This window comes from Photinus pyralis, unplaced genomic scaffold, assembly GCF_008802855.1.
Source record: "Photinus pyralis isolate 1611_PpyrPB1 unplaced genomic scaffold, Ppyr1.3 Ppyr1.4_LG2, whole genome shotgun sequence".
In the NCBI taxonomy this organism is placed as follows: Eukaryota; Metazoa; Arthropoda; class Insecta; order Coleoptera; family Lampyridae; genus Photinus; species Photinus pyralis.
In genome coordinates, this window is record NW_022170403.1 from 4237244 (window position 1) to 4252927 (window position 15684).

The 15684-nt window shown below is 35.9% G+C and overlaps 1 protein-coding gene across 1 annotated transcript in view; it reads right to left on the reverse strand.

Annotated features, from left to right (window-relative positions):
* The window catches only part of LOC116164181 (neurogenic locus Notch protein-like), a 205905-nt gene that overhangs the window by 134223 nt on the left and 55998 nt on the right, over window positions 1-15684 (reverse strand). The gene's annotated exons all lie outside the window — the stretch shown is intronic.

The window sequence follows — 15684 nt, forward strand, 5'->3', positions numbered from 1 at the left end:
TGATATCGCGTGGAATCAAAGCTTTCACCCTTAACTATTCCATACTTCATTAATTTTGATTTATTTGCAAATTGCAATAATAACAGTCACAAATTTACCAAATCTCCAGTTTTACCAATTTAACTCATTCGATTGTGTAATTTTAAGAACGCCCATGAGTGAATAAATAATTTATTAAAAAACTCATTCACATTATCCGATAAGATTAAATTTGAAAATTTGTTCTAAAACGTATTTTAATTATCTTCCTAAAATTTAAAAAAATCCTTTTAAACCATCCGGTAGGGCGCATAACAGTCGAGAACGTGATCATGGTTTTTTCGTCTGTGAAATTAAAAAAAAACAAGATTACTCCTTAGTTACGCCACAAAGGTGACAACCTTGCACGAAGAGTGCTAAATAAGGGAAGGAGGCAAAGGTGTCCCACTTCTACTTACAAGTTTTCAACACTTTATTGGTTTTAGTTTCTCAACAAAAAAATAATCGGCTCAGTTCGTCATTGGGCACTTTGTATGCATCGAATATATCCGAACGTGCAGTATATCCAATATGAAGTTAGCAATAGTTAACAAGAAGTTCTGTTCAGTTCTCTGCATCTAAACATTAGTCTGTCAAGGAAAAGTCCTAAAATGATAAAATACAAGAAATGCGTTTCTTGGACATCGAACTTCGTACATCGTATGTACAGACTGAAACATCTGGTTATCCAAAATGCATAAAATTAACTTTTCGAACATCGAGATTTGGCCGGTGGCCAATATGACTGATACCGATATATCGACTGCCATTAATTAAAGGGTGACTGGAAATTGTCAAGGAATTTAATGAGAAATGCACCATTCCCTCTTATCTGCCCGTAATCCCCTATGTAGTAGCTTCTTTTTCCAACACCACCCATAGACACTTCCGATTTGCATATGGTGCACTTTGCATAACTTTTGCATTTTGTAAAATACTTCCACACAACACTTGGGCCCATTTTTAACGAATGTTCTCTGATAATCGATATCGGCCAAAAATGCCGTATCGCTCGATCCCTAGTCCGAATGCGTTTCATACCTAGAATGATTCATACCCAAGGCTACTTAAGAACTTCAGTGAACTGTAATGTCAAACATCTTTTATTGAAGCGTATAAAAAGCTGCGATGTCATGTTTAGTTTGAAGTGGTAAGTGTATAATTTAGAAACATTCTGCGATCACGATTTATCAACCGCCGATCTGCAATTCACCGATAGGTATACTTCATAGACTTTGAATCTCGATATTATCAGTGGTTTAATCATTTAATGCACAACACAAAAAAAAACCTACATTTAATGTAGTGCATAGAAAGACATTTAACAACATCAATTTGGTTAAATGGCACAAATTGACAATGTCGACCAAAAAATAAAAAAAAGACCCTTTTGACATCTCCAAAAACCGTTAATGAATCACCATACAGAAAAATCAAGCGGAGTTATATCGAATGAACATCTGAAGTGAGTCTCTTGATAACTGTAGGAATTTCGTACTTCTAGCCCAGAGTGATTACGTCACCTCCTCAGATTCTAAGCTTCGTTTCGTCTTTTTAGGCCGGTCAAAATCGACACAAAAATCGCTAAATTCGCAAAACATGCTGTATCTCTGATTGTATAGTACGAGGTATAGTATGTTGGTTTGGACCCGTTAGGGTAGTTGTATGTACCGAAGTTTGCAACTGTCCAAAAGTTGTGGAAAAAGCGTACCACACGAAAAACCGAGAAATTTTCGAACTTTTTTCAGCTTTTGCTCTATATCTCCTAACTCAACTATGTATTTTTCGACGAACGCCACTATACAGGCTGATTCAAATTCGAGAGTCACCACGGGGATCTTAGAAGTGTAAGAGATAGGTAGGTAGTTTAAATTTGGCAAAGTTGCGTAGTTTGATGCTTAACAAAATGCCGTTTTGAAACGCAAAAAATCCGACAACTTTTGGGAATTTTGCAAAATCGTTTTTATTTTTTACCAAAGTTATTTAAAAAGATATTCCAAAATATATGACACATTAATTATTATAACCCTTTTTTCCCTCAGATGTTAGTTTTAATATATAGAAGCCTGACGTTTCGTCTCTGGTTAACCATCATCAACCTTGTTTTTTCTTATAGAAGTCATTTTTACTTTTATGTCATTTGATGGAGTGTTTTTTTCTGATTTCCAAAATGTAAACATCACTATCACCTTCATCAAGGTCCACAAGGAGAGAGTCAATTTCGAGCCACTCCATCTTTTAGCGCATATGCATCATGAAGCGAAGCGCACTTGAAGGCACACTTCACTTACGAGCTCGATCCACATCCACTTGAACGAGAGTTGAAAAACACTTTCTTCTCAAGTTTTACACATAATTTTTTCTGAAACTACAACCAAAATTGAAAAATTATCATATGCAATAATGAAATTTGACACATAGCAATCTTAGATCGGGCGAGGATACTGGTATGTTTTAATTTTAAATGTCATTATTAAGATTAACGCAGCAATTGTTTTTTACTTTCCTCATTAGAGAGGATTAAAATGTTGTATATAACACTATCGTTCGCACCTCCAAATTCAGTATGGTGCTTAAGGACATACAGTACATGCTTGCCAAACGTGACAATGACAGCACAAGGAGATTATGTTTTGCTCACAGCCGTCTATAATTACAAGCCGTGCTGAGAATTATGACAACACTGCATGGTAGGCCGATTTCCTAATTCAACTTGACAGATTTCAGGTGTATGTTATGTGTGTTTTGGGTGTAATATTCATATATAATACCATAAGTAGTCGAAGTATTGTCGAATATTTTTGAGGTGCTGTCACGAATGCTAGTTACGCTGATTAATACCACGAGCGCTTGCGCGAGTGGTATTAAAAAGCGTAACTAGCATGAGTGGAGCAGCAACTCAAAAATAATCTACAAATACTTCGACTACGAATGGTATTCGGAGGACTATTCAACGAATCAAAAGAAAAATTAAGCATAATTACCCACGCGAATGTATTTCCATGACAACAACAAACGTCAAAATAAATTATGGAAGTTGCTTTTCATTTTGCTATTGATTCTATTCGAACTTTTGTGCTCCAAGCTAATTCGTTATGAGTGATTAAATTAAAAGATGTGGTGATTAGTCGGTTGTCGAAATTGATTAACAAACTAAGAAGAATGTTCCGGTTAATACGACAAAATTTCGCGTCATTTCACTGGTGGAAGTTTGACAAATGTCATTGAATAATCGCATTGAATTGTCGCTGAAATACCACACGTGAAATTATCAATTATAATATCACAAGAGCATACAAAATAATCGATTATACTACCGAATAACGAGACGAATGATCCGAAACACCACGAGACCGAAGGTCGAGTGGTGTTTCAACGGATTATTCGTCGAGTTACGAGGTAGTATAATAGTACATTATATATCAAGGTAGAGAAGTCCACTATTATTGCCTGAGCACCAAGATTACATCTCGAGGCGCTTGCGCCGAGGGGGGTAAGGTGCGAAGGCAATAATAGACTTCTCTACCGTGGTATATATACTATTTTTTTCACTACTAGCACTTGAAATCCTCTAAATTAACATATTATATTGATAATAGAGTTAACGGTTGGACAGAATTGTTTGTTTCTTAATTTAACATCTCAATCAAGTACGTGGAAGTACAAGTCAAACAGGCCGTATTTTGTTCTGTCATTGAGATTTTTCAAAGAGTAATTTCGTTCGAATTTTTTCAAAATGTGATAATTTTAGGTATGTAATTTCTCTGGAAATTGCGAATGGTGGCAATTATTCGGTTTAGAGAACTTGTCTAAACGTTCATTGAGCGAAATTTCGGGTTGTGTTTTCTAAAAGTGACAGCGTGACAGTTCTCATTATTGACTACTAGTTAATAATAAAAAACTATTAACCACTTTGAACAAATGCCGAGAAAGCCTACTTTACAAGTGGAAAAAAGGTTAATAATCATGTCATCAGACGCTAGTAGTGAAAAAAAATTATTTTGTAATGCTCGAGTGGTATTCGACACGATTATATAATGAATAGAATTTTATTTTGACAGTTATTGTTATTGTCATCAAATATAGTGTATACTAGATTTATGACTTTAAATGACATAGCGAAAACACCAAATCGATTATATCACGTCGTCAAGGGTATAATCGCTTATTAATGCATTGGTATCTAAGGAAAGTGGAAGTTTTGATTGGCTCAATGTCGTATGAATGATATAATCCTTTTTACCTGTTTTAACAGAGCGAGATTGCGACAATTTGTGTTACTCCGTACGGAATGAACAGAAATTATTATTCAGGTAAGTTGCTAAACGAAATATATCGATTTGTTGTCATAACCTCTAAAGCAGGCTACTCCTTAGTGGGCCCTTTACAAGCACTTGTATTTGTTCAATGTACCTGTACAAGCTCAAATATGACCTACACACTACGTGGTACGTAAGTACGGTAAGTGTTTATCGTGAAAGAATACAATAATTATTTTATTAGTTGGTATTTCAGATATTCTAGCACAGACATGTCAAGTCGATTTTCTGAAGGAACCTTCCGACTTATTCCCAGGAGTACACGGTACGGGAATTTGAAGTCTACGGGGCTCCCCTCTTTAAAAGCTTCGTACATAGACCCACTGGAGTAGCGACTGGCTTAAAATCTGCCATTCCGAATCACACCTGGTCGTTGATAAAACTTCGCTGATGCACAGCGATAGCGATTTACTGTCCTTTTGCCAAAATTAAGTGCCTAAGCGTGTGCTTCACCTCGACGTCTTTCGACAGAAGTTCACCAATTTCGGAGATCTCAATGGAAAACACATTATGGAGCAGTTACCAATTTACAGCGTTCCGAATTTTAACGTCAAATAAAAATGTTATTATCTACTTTTGTAAATAAATAAAATATATGTACAATTGTAAGCTGCTTAAGTATCTTTCTTCTGTATTAAAACCACCAAGGCGAAGCACAGGAGAGAGGAAAAATGCAATTTTTCAAGAGCAACAAGACGCCATTATAGTTATTAACGTCATAAGGCCGATATGTAGCAAATAACGGACGTGGTTGAAGTTTGTAAACCGAGGCGTCAGCCGAGGTTTATATTCAACCAAGTCCGTTATTTGCGTATCGGCCGTGTGTCGTTCAAGAGTTTTCGTCATCCCATTATGTGGAAATTATACAGGGTGATTCCTATAGTACCTGCCACCGTTTGGGAGCGTGTAGGTGGTGCGTAGGGGAGTATTTTGATATAGGACACTTGGGGTCGGAAATCTAAAATAAGGGTGCCAGAGCCAAATTTACCTTCTGGAATTTCGCGCCTGTAGGTAGGCAACCCAACCGGTCGGCGGTGCACACGGAGCGATCTCAGGCGGCGATGTGTGGCTGACACTTGATCAGAATTTTGTTTAAACCCACGAAATCCCGTCTGCAACGACGCGTATCAAGTGAATAAACACTATGGCAATAGTATAATAATAGTTGGCTAGATGTAGGAAGTGCATTGAGAACAACGGTGGCCACGTTGAACACTTGTAAACGTTATTGCTTTTGACTGTCGTTTTCCCTCCTTCCCTCCCATGTCGCTTCCTCGCGCTAACTCGCTCTGCATCGCTCCGCGCGAAACGTCGGTCGGTTGGGTTGCCTACATACAGGCGTGAAATTCCAGAAGATAAATTTGGTTCTGGCGCCCTTATTTTAGATTTCCGACACCAAGTGTCCTATATCAAAATACTCCCCTAGGCACCCCCTATACGCTCCCAAACGGTGGCAGGTACTATAGGAATCACCCTGTATATTTCGACTTCATAAAGATCCATCTTTTCGCAATACTTAAATATAATAATTATCTTGATCATGGTATGCTTATGGTCACATGTTAGCGGTTGTCATGGACGCAACTACTGAAAAACAATAACACTGGATTTGACTAGCTGAAACCTAAAAGGTAAATGAATCCAGCTAGTGAAGTCCAATTTTGTTTGTTAGGGATCCAGATAAATTCAGTTTAATGCCGATACACCTCAGCAGTCAGGGGCTTCAAAGAGTACAGACCACTTGTTTTATAAGTAACAACTCCAATTAATCCAATCAAGGAGTTATATTTAATTTAATATGGATATACAAGATACAAGATCAACTTCATGGAACTCTACTTTATGATGCTCTCAAGATCGTTCTAAAAACAGAATATGTAGCAATTTATTACCATTCAATTTGTGTTACCTGCTAAAGATAATGTGCGAACTGCCACACGCTTTAAACCTCTTCATGTTCCAGGTTCTAAAGCGCCAGAAAAATGACGTTCACAAACCAAAAACTTTTGTGTAAATTTCTTCCACATTATATTCTAAACCAATTGCATAAAAACTTCGGGCTCCATTTTTGGGAAACGTCTTCACAATTTGTCACACAACATTTACATTTTCGATTTGTATATGCACAATTCATTGTAATAATGAATAGTAATTATACTTAAAGCACAATAAGCCGTCAATCAAAATTCAACTGTCATAATGGCGACACGTACTAAAGTCACTAGATTTGGTAACTTTAACACGCACGCTATCTATGCGCCATCTATTGAATGTTCTCCAAACTAATTATATTTGTACTCAGTTGTTCCCGTTTACGTTTCCCTTCTAAGTTTTTTGTTCTGGGGTTAAAAACGCGTGCTGAGAAGCTCTACGACGGTTTTCCAAAAATATGGACGTAATTGAAGGAAATATCAATATTCCTCCAGACGTATTAGCAGACTCCATGGCTGCAAGTGTCGATTTGCTACCAGAAAAGACCAGGGAGCGATATCAAAAAGAATACGAAGATTTCAAGGAATGGCTTAAGATTAAGAGGATCAATTTAGTAAATGAAGACGTGTTATTAGCGTACGTAAAGGGAAAATCGGAAATGTACTCGCCCAATTCATTATGGACAAAAGTTTCAATGTTGAAACTCACTTTGAAGGTATATGACAACATTGACATTTCAAGGTTGGTAATTTATTCATGTAGTGTATTTATTGTGTATTGGGGATGTTTATTACATTACAGATTCGGAAAATTATTCGCCTTTTTGAAAAGAAAGTCTGAAGGTTACAGACCAAAAAAGTCTAACATTTTGTCTGAAGAGCAAGTCATGACATTTTTATTGGAAGCTGATGATGGTGTATGGCTCCTAGAAAAAGTCATCTTAATATGTGGAATATTTGGCGCTTGTAGGGGTGATGAGCTTTTGAAGTTGAACGTGGAGGACTTTGAAGACACCAACAAAAACGTAATAGTTACATTGCGGATCACAAAAAATAAGAAAAGCAGAGTGTTTCTAATTCCGAAAGAAGGACTTCCCTTCAATGCGTATCAGTTATACAAAAAATACGCGGAATTACGTCCTCAAAATTTAGAAACTCGGCGATTTTTCATTGCCTACCGCAAAGAAAAGTGTGTTAGGCAGGTTGTGGGCATTCATACCATTGGGGGTGTTCCCAGGAAAATTGCTAAGTTCTTAAAATTAAAAAACCCAGAGTTATACACGGGCCATTCGTTTCGGAGGTCATCCGCTACCATGCTTGCAGACAATGGCGGCGATCTCCTAGCAGTGAAGGAACTTGGAGGCTGGGATTCATCTGCGGTAGCGGAATCGTATATTGAAAATTCTGTTTCGAAGCGATTAAAAATCACCAAACAACTATTTCAAAGGTCCAATGGAAACTCTGAAATTACAACATCCATAGCCACAGCTTCTTCATCAAGTGTAACATCAACAGGTGATAGTGGTCCTCAAGTTTCCTACGATGGACTACAGATTTCTAGCAATAATAACTGTCACTTTAATTTTCATATTCATTATAATAAGTAGTTGTTTGTATTTCAATAAAAGCATTATTTCTTAACGGCCGCATATGCGTCCGTTATTTTTTAACGGACGCCGTCCGTTATGAATGATATTTCATTTGTCAAATGAGTTGAGTTAAATTGAAATAACAGTATGGATGACGAAAAAATTATATCGGCTCACCGATTGACTTTCGGACAACGTTGCCAAACTTCTCAGCATGGCTTGTAATTATAGACGGCTATGGTTTTGCTTTAATACTTCAATTTAATCATATGTCAATTTGACATCAATGCGGTCAGTAACAAGGATAGTATATTATCGAAGAATGACGCCAACTAGTAAGAGAGGCAATTAGTCCATAAGACTCCATATTGCATCTGGAGGTGCGAACGTGCTACGTGCTACTTCGCGCATTTGACTGATATTTTTAACTCGGCTTCGCCTCGTCCAAATACCTTCATTCTCAATGCCCGAAATTGAACTTCGCACTCTTGTTAAATAAATAATTCTCGTTTTTTAAATTTAAATGATTGCATGTCTTCTTTTTCATTACCACGAAAGCAGCAAACCTCGGTTTGCGCTTAATTTGAAGCTAATTAAAATTTTCTACAACTTTTATTCTGAGTTCCACTCGTAGGATCAATGGTTTATCTCCAATAAAGAAAGCCTAAAACCAAATAAAAACTAAAAGATTCACATACACTACCCTAATGGCCCAATGGGTTCAAATAACATTCTACAAAATCAAAATACACCATATTTTATTGATTTATTGTCGATTTTGACTGGCCTATATGCAGTTGAAGAACATGCATTGCTATACGATAAAGAAAGATGGAAACTCAATCAAAATGTAATCTTAAAGGATTTCAAGAACCAAATGCTATTTATGTACTGTACATAAGTCACTCTGCTCGACTCTGTATAGACGTTTCCCTCGACGTTTTCCGTTAAAAAAGTAATTATCCCCTAACAACCGAACTATTATGCCAACTTCCCCTGCGCCTTTCTATGCATATGCATATACCTATACGTCCTATTCAACGACGTTTTTTTATTAATTGCAAACTGTCAAGAGTAACTTGAAAAATGGATTGGTGTATTGATAAACAATCACAAACGACACAGCGCCTGTTTCGTTTGCGACAGTGAACGTTTTAAAATTTCATCTGTTGGTAATTACAAGTGTTTATATAGTAGCAAGTAAAGTTGTGCTTGCCGATTCGATTAATTAAATATGACTTATTAGGAAAAGACAAAAAATTTGCCTGTTACCTTCACTCTCATATCACGGTTTCCTTTATAAGCCTTTCTATGCTTCAAGAATATTCACTCCTTATAAAGGATCTACCTAATTAAAGTATTAAAACCACTTTAAAGAACATACAGCGTATTGTTTGGACTGAATAAATTAATTTGGAGTTTGAATTTGCTTTAAAGCAAACAAAAAAGATTGACATAACGTCTAAAGGTCAGTAGCACTTATTTTTAAAAATGCGAGAATAAATAGCAAAGACAAAAAATTTGATTTGAAGATACAGCTGAAGACGCAGCTGTACGTTCTCGCCTTTTTTTGTAATAATACAAATTATGCAAAATCGCAATTTTTTCCTGGCAGATGCATATCGTAAAAGGAAATTAATGTTAATTAGGAATTTAGATACCCACAAGTGATTGGAAAATAATGATTACAAAATCTAAAATTCAGAATACGAAATGAATAGAACTTTTTTAGAACTAGTAATACAACCACATGCCGTATGCTCAGACAAGTGGTGATTCTTAATTAAATAAAAAGGCTCTAAGACCGATTGCATAAGGAATAGTTTTCCTGGGGACACGCCAAAAGCATCACAAGTTCCTGTTTACACAGTCACAGCACATCATCCCACGTGCAACACATATGCTTCTGCAGACCGGTCAACCAGACTCGCTTACTTTGTTTAACTTCGTTTTTTGTGATGGAATAGAAGGACCGTTTTAGCTTTTTAAAAGATACTGAACTTGTGAATTTCCTTAACGTCGGCACATGGGATATTGTAAGTTAGCAATTAAAATTCGGTTGCGATGTCTCGAGAATAGTATATTAAGTATGGAGAACGGTAAGGGATTTTTACCGTTCGAAGACAATTGTTTGGAGGAGGAGCGAAGCGACGACTCCAATTATTGTCTGAGAACGGTAACCCTTAACGTTCGACGTGCTTATAACATTTTTTGCGCGATCGAAATTAAAATTATGCAACCAATATAAATATGCACTAAGAAATTAACGAGCAGAATAAATCGAAATGATCGAAGTGGTATGGTGTACATCACTAGGCAACCAGTTTAAATGTCAAAATTGAAATTAATAATTTCATAAAAATGTGCATGTGTCTGATGTAGTTTACTAGCTTTGCACTTCCTTTATGACTTTATGAGCGTCTTGCTATAGGAAACAACAGCACAAATTGTACGTTTAATGTACCTAACAATAATTAAAGATTAAATGTAATGTAAGACTGTTGATTTTTAAAAAGGCGTCGGTAAGTGTTTTTGCTGTTCTGTTTTTAGATCGGTAAGTAATTTTGGCGTCGTCGTAATCATAGCAACTGGTAAATTCTACGTACTGTCATGGAAACACCCATGGTAAATAGTCAGAAATGACCGATCGCGCAAAAAAACAATAAGACTAACCCGTCACCGCGTGTACGCCAACTAATTTTGGGTTAAAGTAAAAAAATTTAATTCAGTTACAGACCATAAATAACACCCAATAAAATATTGCAGACCTGGTAATTATCTCTAAATTAAACACAGGCTGCGATCTGCAGTTGATAATCGATCATTCAGAAGTTAACATTTAATCACAGTGTTTACCTCGTATAATCATATCAAAGTTGACCGACTTCGTGAATAAAGGACTGTCTACGAAGTAAACGGGTAAGGTAACTGAAGCACAAAAACCACTTTTACCATAAATAATTCAAAAGGGGGAGACATTATTATCGCATAGGTATTTTTAAGAGAAACTTTCGATATTCGACAAGAATGTTGTACGGTGAATATTTCAAAATGAAACACATCTACCTGTTCCCATGAAATTGCTTCGAGCAACAAGCACAGCTCCAACCACGCAACATCTTTATATACAACAACCTCTTATTCTCTAAATATCGCCGCCTTTCATTTTAGCGCAAAGCGCACGGGCAAATCAGACAAGAAAGGAAAATGCGTAGGCAGTAAAACAAAGGATCGTAGGTTAGTAAACTTTATTCTTTTTTAGATAGCAAGCGGATAATACGCAACCCTTCCCAAACGAATTTAGATGGATAGTGATTTTGGTACTGGAAAACGTAAACCCGGTTCTGATTTATAATAGTCGATTTAAGACGGATACCAAAACGGGTTAATTTCGCTTTAATCTGATATTCAAAGCGGCAAGTTATTATTAAGTACAGAAAATTAGATCTTACTTTTAGTTTTTTAATATCCAATCAGATAGCGAGGCAGATTTCGTAAAATTTGGTATCCTATTCGAATTCGATTTGTAACTTCAAGAATATAATGCGGTCAAAGTAAGTTTGTAAATTAATCCTATATACGGAAGAGATTCCAACAGTCGTAACCTGGTGCACATAGTTTTCGATGGAATCGCCGTCACACGTACTCCTACACCACTGATTCGATTTGGGCGATATAGGGCTCATTTGAAAGGGCTTCGTCCAAGGATTCCGTGCATACCGATATTTTTTGTTTTGCGCATGCGCAATGTCAAACATTTTGTTTAACGCATGTGCAATGCTAACTTTTTTATTTATAAAGATATTTAAATGAAACTTTATACGTTAACACTACGAATATAAGTACAATGTTGTTTTGCGCATGTTCAATGCCAACTTTCGTAGTTATAAAAGCATTTAATACATAGGCACTTGGAATACAAGCAAATCTAACAACAATATTAAAATTTGGTTTTGCGCATGCGCAATGGCAAGAAAGTTACAGTTAAATGAAATACCTATCATATGTAGACACTTCGAATAAAAGTAAAACTAATGTCAATTACAAAATTTGTTTGTGCATATTTGTATAAGGCTCATTTGAAAGAGAATGGGGTAAGGATCTCGGCCCTACCGGTATTTTTTCCCAGTCTTAGCATTAATATTATTAGGAGGAAAATACGCTCTCGTCATTTACGTTTGCATAATGACTTTTTTTATTATGCCGGAATCACAATCTCTGTTTTAAACACTCAAATGCGTGCGAAAAAAGGCCTTTAAAACACACGTGATTTAAAGTTGCTAAGTAATGATACTTCAAGTATGACTTTTGAAACTGTCATCTGAGACTGAAATAAAAAATCCTCTTAGGTCGCTTTCTGTAAATGCAGAACATTTCTTTAGCTTGTACATATCCTTTGGTTGAAGCTTTCACAAACGCGCGTAATTTAGGGTATGCTTCCAAATCTGTTCCACTTTCGCAGCATTGTTTGAAGTTTTGAATGAATGCACCAAAAGATAGAACATTTAAATAGGTCGATAAAGTTAGCACCCCACTTTGCCTAAATGAAGTAAAAATATGCCTATAATTTAGGACCAATTAAAGACTAATGTGTACACAAAATTAGAATTGGTACCCGCTTAGTTCCGCTGGAAAACCGATTTTTAGAGTGGGGGTGCTAACTTGAAATCAAGCCAGTACCCCCACCTTTCCCGATTGAAATTTTATTAGTTGCATCAAAAACTATGAATTAAAGACTAATTTGTACCCAAGTTAGATTTTCATTGTTTAAACAATTTGTTACTAAAAAAGGGCATTTCTCAGAATTGATTAAAACAAATAGAGCGTATAAATTAAAGACTAATTTGTACCGTACAACGTTAGAATTTGTATCCGTTTAGTTCCGCAGGAAAACCGATTGTTAGCGTAAGGGTGCTAATTTGAAATCAAGTTAGCACCCCCACTCTTCCCGATTGAAGTTCAGAAACAATCGGTTTTAACTCCATCTGCGCTATTAGAGCTCTAAGAAACTTTTGGTCGCCCAAAATCGACTACTCTTTGAAGACGACCTTTCCAACGACACCAATTTGAAAACAATCGGACCAAAACTGTAGAAGAAAATAGGAAAAAACTGAAAAATCTCTAGGTTAGTATAAGACGCTCGGGGATCGTGCCCAGGTTTCGCCGACCCCACATATGTAGCCCCGTCCTTAAAGTTGTTAATTACACTGTCACGGTATGTACCTATATGTACACTTCGCGTCTTTCTAAAAGCGTTCTTCTACCGGCCCGCATTTACTGCCAGCCAGCCAGCCAAAGTGAGACTAAAAGCTACCTTTTTACAAATAAATTCGTCTAAATGCGCTAAAAAATTTCCATCCATATTTTCATGCATGCACTCATTATTCACAAACCCATTCAAATCTTCAATTTGAATTGGCGCCGTGTGATTTCTTCGCATCCGGGGTAAGGAAAGTTTGCTCTCTTGATATTAGGTATATCTTTATACAGGGTGTTTTTTTGGGAGCTTTAGTTAAAAGTTTCTGGGAAAGTAAAATAGGTAGGTTTTTGAAAATTTGTACTTAGGAGTTACTCTGAAGGCCGAATCGATGTAAAATATTTTCAAAATGGCCGCACTTCCGGAAACACCAGAAGTAGATAGTAACTTCGTTATTTTAAATTGCAACCCCTATTTTTTATTGCATTTTTGGATTCTACGTGAAATTTCACTTCTTTTGATACCCATATGTCGATATCTACCATTTATGGTTTTTAAGTTATTTTGACTTTAAGAAAAAAAATGGCGGATGCAGATGGTACCTTGATAATTGATTACTTGAAAACGGTTGTAGTCATGGCAACCTATTTTTATCAGTGCATAGAGAATGAATAGGGCTTTCTTTTAGTGCACTTAAAAAAAGTTAAGTTGCGTACGACCGCCCCTATGGATATCCAAATTTATGAAACTTCATAGACTAAAAACTCAGTTTTTTTAAATGGAATGACCATGTTCTTACTATTCCATGAGATAGAGAATCGAAATGGGCATATTTTGACAATACATGTTCCTATAGCTATCTTTAACAGTTTCTGACTTATTCCCATTTTATTGAATTGACACTATTTTTTCCGGATTTTCTTTTTAGTAGTCGGCCATGATTTTATAAAAATCGAATTTTAAACAAATCTAGTGACACCAATCCGTCACCTGTTATAGGTTAACATAAGTTTTTCAAAAATCGAAAAATGACTCGCAGTGGTTTCACCTATTTTGGAATTTAATTGTTATTTATGGTGAAATGGGCAGAATCGCGGCGCGTGCTTTCCGTACATTCATTCGAAAACTAGAACGAAATTGTATGAATTTTTGAAATTTTGTACCCCTAATGCACTACAAACCGTTGAAGCACAAGTTATACAAAGCTCTACAAGAGAATATTTAAGAAAATGAATTGAATTGCAAATGCAAGATTAACAAAATAAATTCAATGCAACATATAAAAAACTTCGTTGAAACATTTTTGGTATGGAATTGTTGCTAGAACAGATATCGCATTACCTCTTTTAACTTCCAGACTTATACGTTGTTTAAGAAATTCAGTTGAACGACTCTGTTTAGATTTTTCAAAAATTTTCCGTCCTATATTCTTAATAAATTGAGTTATTTATTAATGAATTATTTAGACTAGAACTAGAATCAACGATATTAAAGAATCCATTCCTTGATTTGTTTAAAATTCGATTGTTATAAAATCATGGCCAACTACTAAAAAGAAAATGCGAAAAAAAATGGCATCAATTCCGAGATCAATTCAATGAAATGGGAATAAATCAGAAACTGTTAAAGATAGCTATAGGAACATGTAATATCAAAATATGCCAATTTCGATTCTCTATCTCATGCAATATTAAGAACATGGTCATTCCATTTAAAAAAACTGAGTTTATAGACTTTGAAGTTTCTTAAATTTGGATCTCCATACGTGCGGTTGTACGCAACTTAACTTTTTTTTAAGTACACTAAAAGAAAGCCCTATTCATTCTCTATGCACTAATAAAAATGGGTTGCGATGACTATAACCTTTTTCAAGTAATCAATTATCAAGGTACCATCTGCATCCGCCATTTTCTTTAAAGTCAAAATAACTTAAAAACCATAAATGGTAGATATCGACATATGGGTATCAAAAGAACTGAAATTTCACGTAGAATCCAAAAATGCAATAACAAATAGGGGTTGTCATTTAAAATAACGGAATTACTATCTACTTCCGGTGTTTCCGGAAGTGCGGACATTTTGAGAATATTTTACATAGATTCGGCCTTCAGAGTAACTCCTAAGTACAAATTTTCAAAAACCTACGTATTTTACTTTCCCAGAAACGTTTAACTAAAGCTCCCAAAAAAACACCCTGTATATAAAATTCTTCCGAACGTGTGTTTATGACTTTTAGTGTCTCTGTGTGTTCTCGGATGGTTATTGGTTTAGATTCACTATTTGGTCCGATCGGAGTCATATATTCGTTATCTTTTTGACGTAAGAAGTCGTGGGGGAAAATCTAGTTATTTATAAGATATGTGAGAAATAAAGGCTATTGTGTACCGCAGATGCATTGGTGTTCACGGCAAAATCACATCATATCCTCAGAGCAATGAGATTCTGAAAGAGTTGTTATCTAATAGTGTTCCTAGGCATCTGGATGCTAAGATGTCTAGCCAAAAGACTTGACTCTCTTGATTTGGAGGCTAAGTGACGGGCTTTATCAGTGTCACTTATAAAAGATAACTGATCGGAAATTCGTTCAGTAGAAATCATATCCCAATTCTTTTGTTTATAAGGAACGGCAG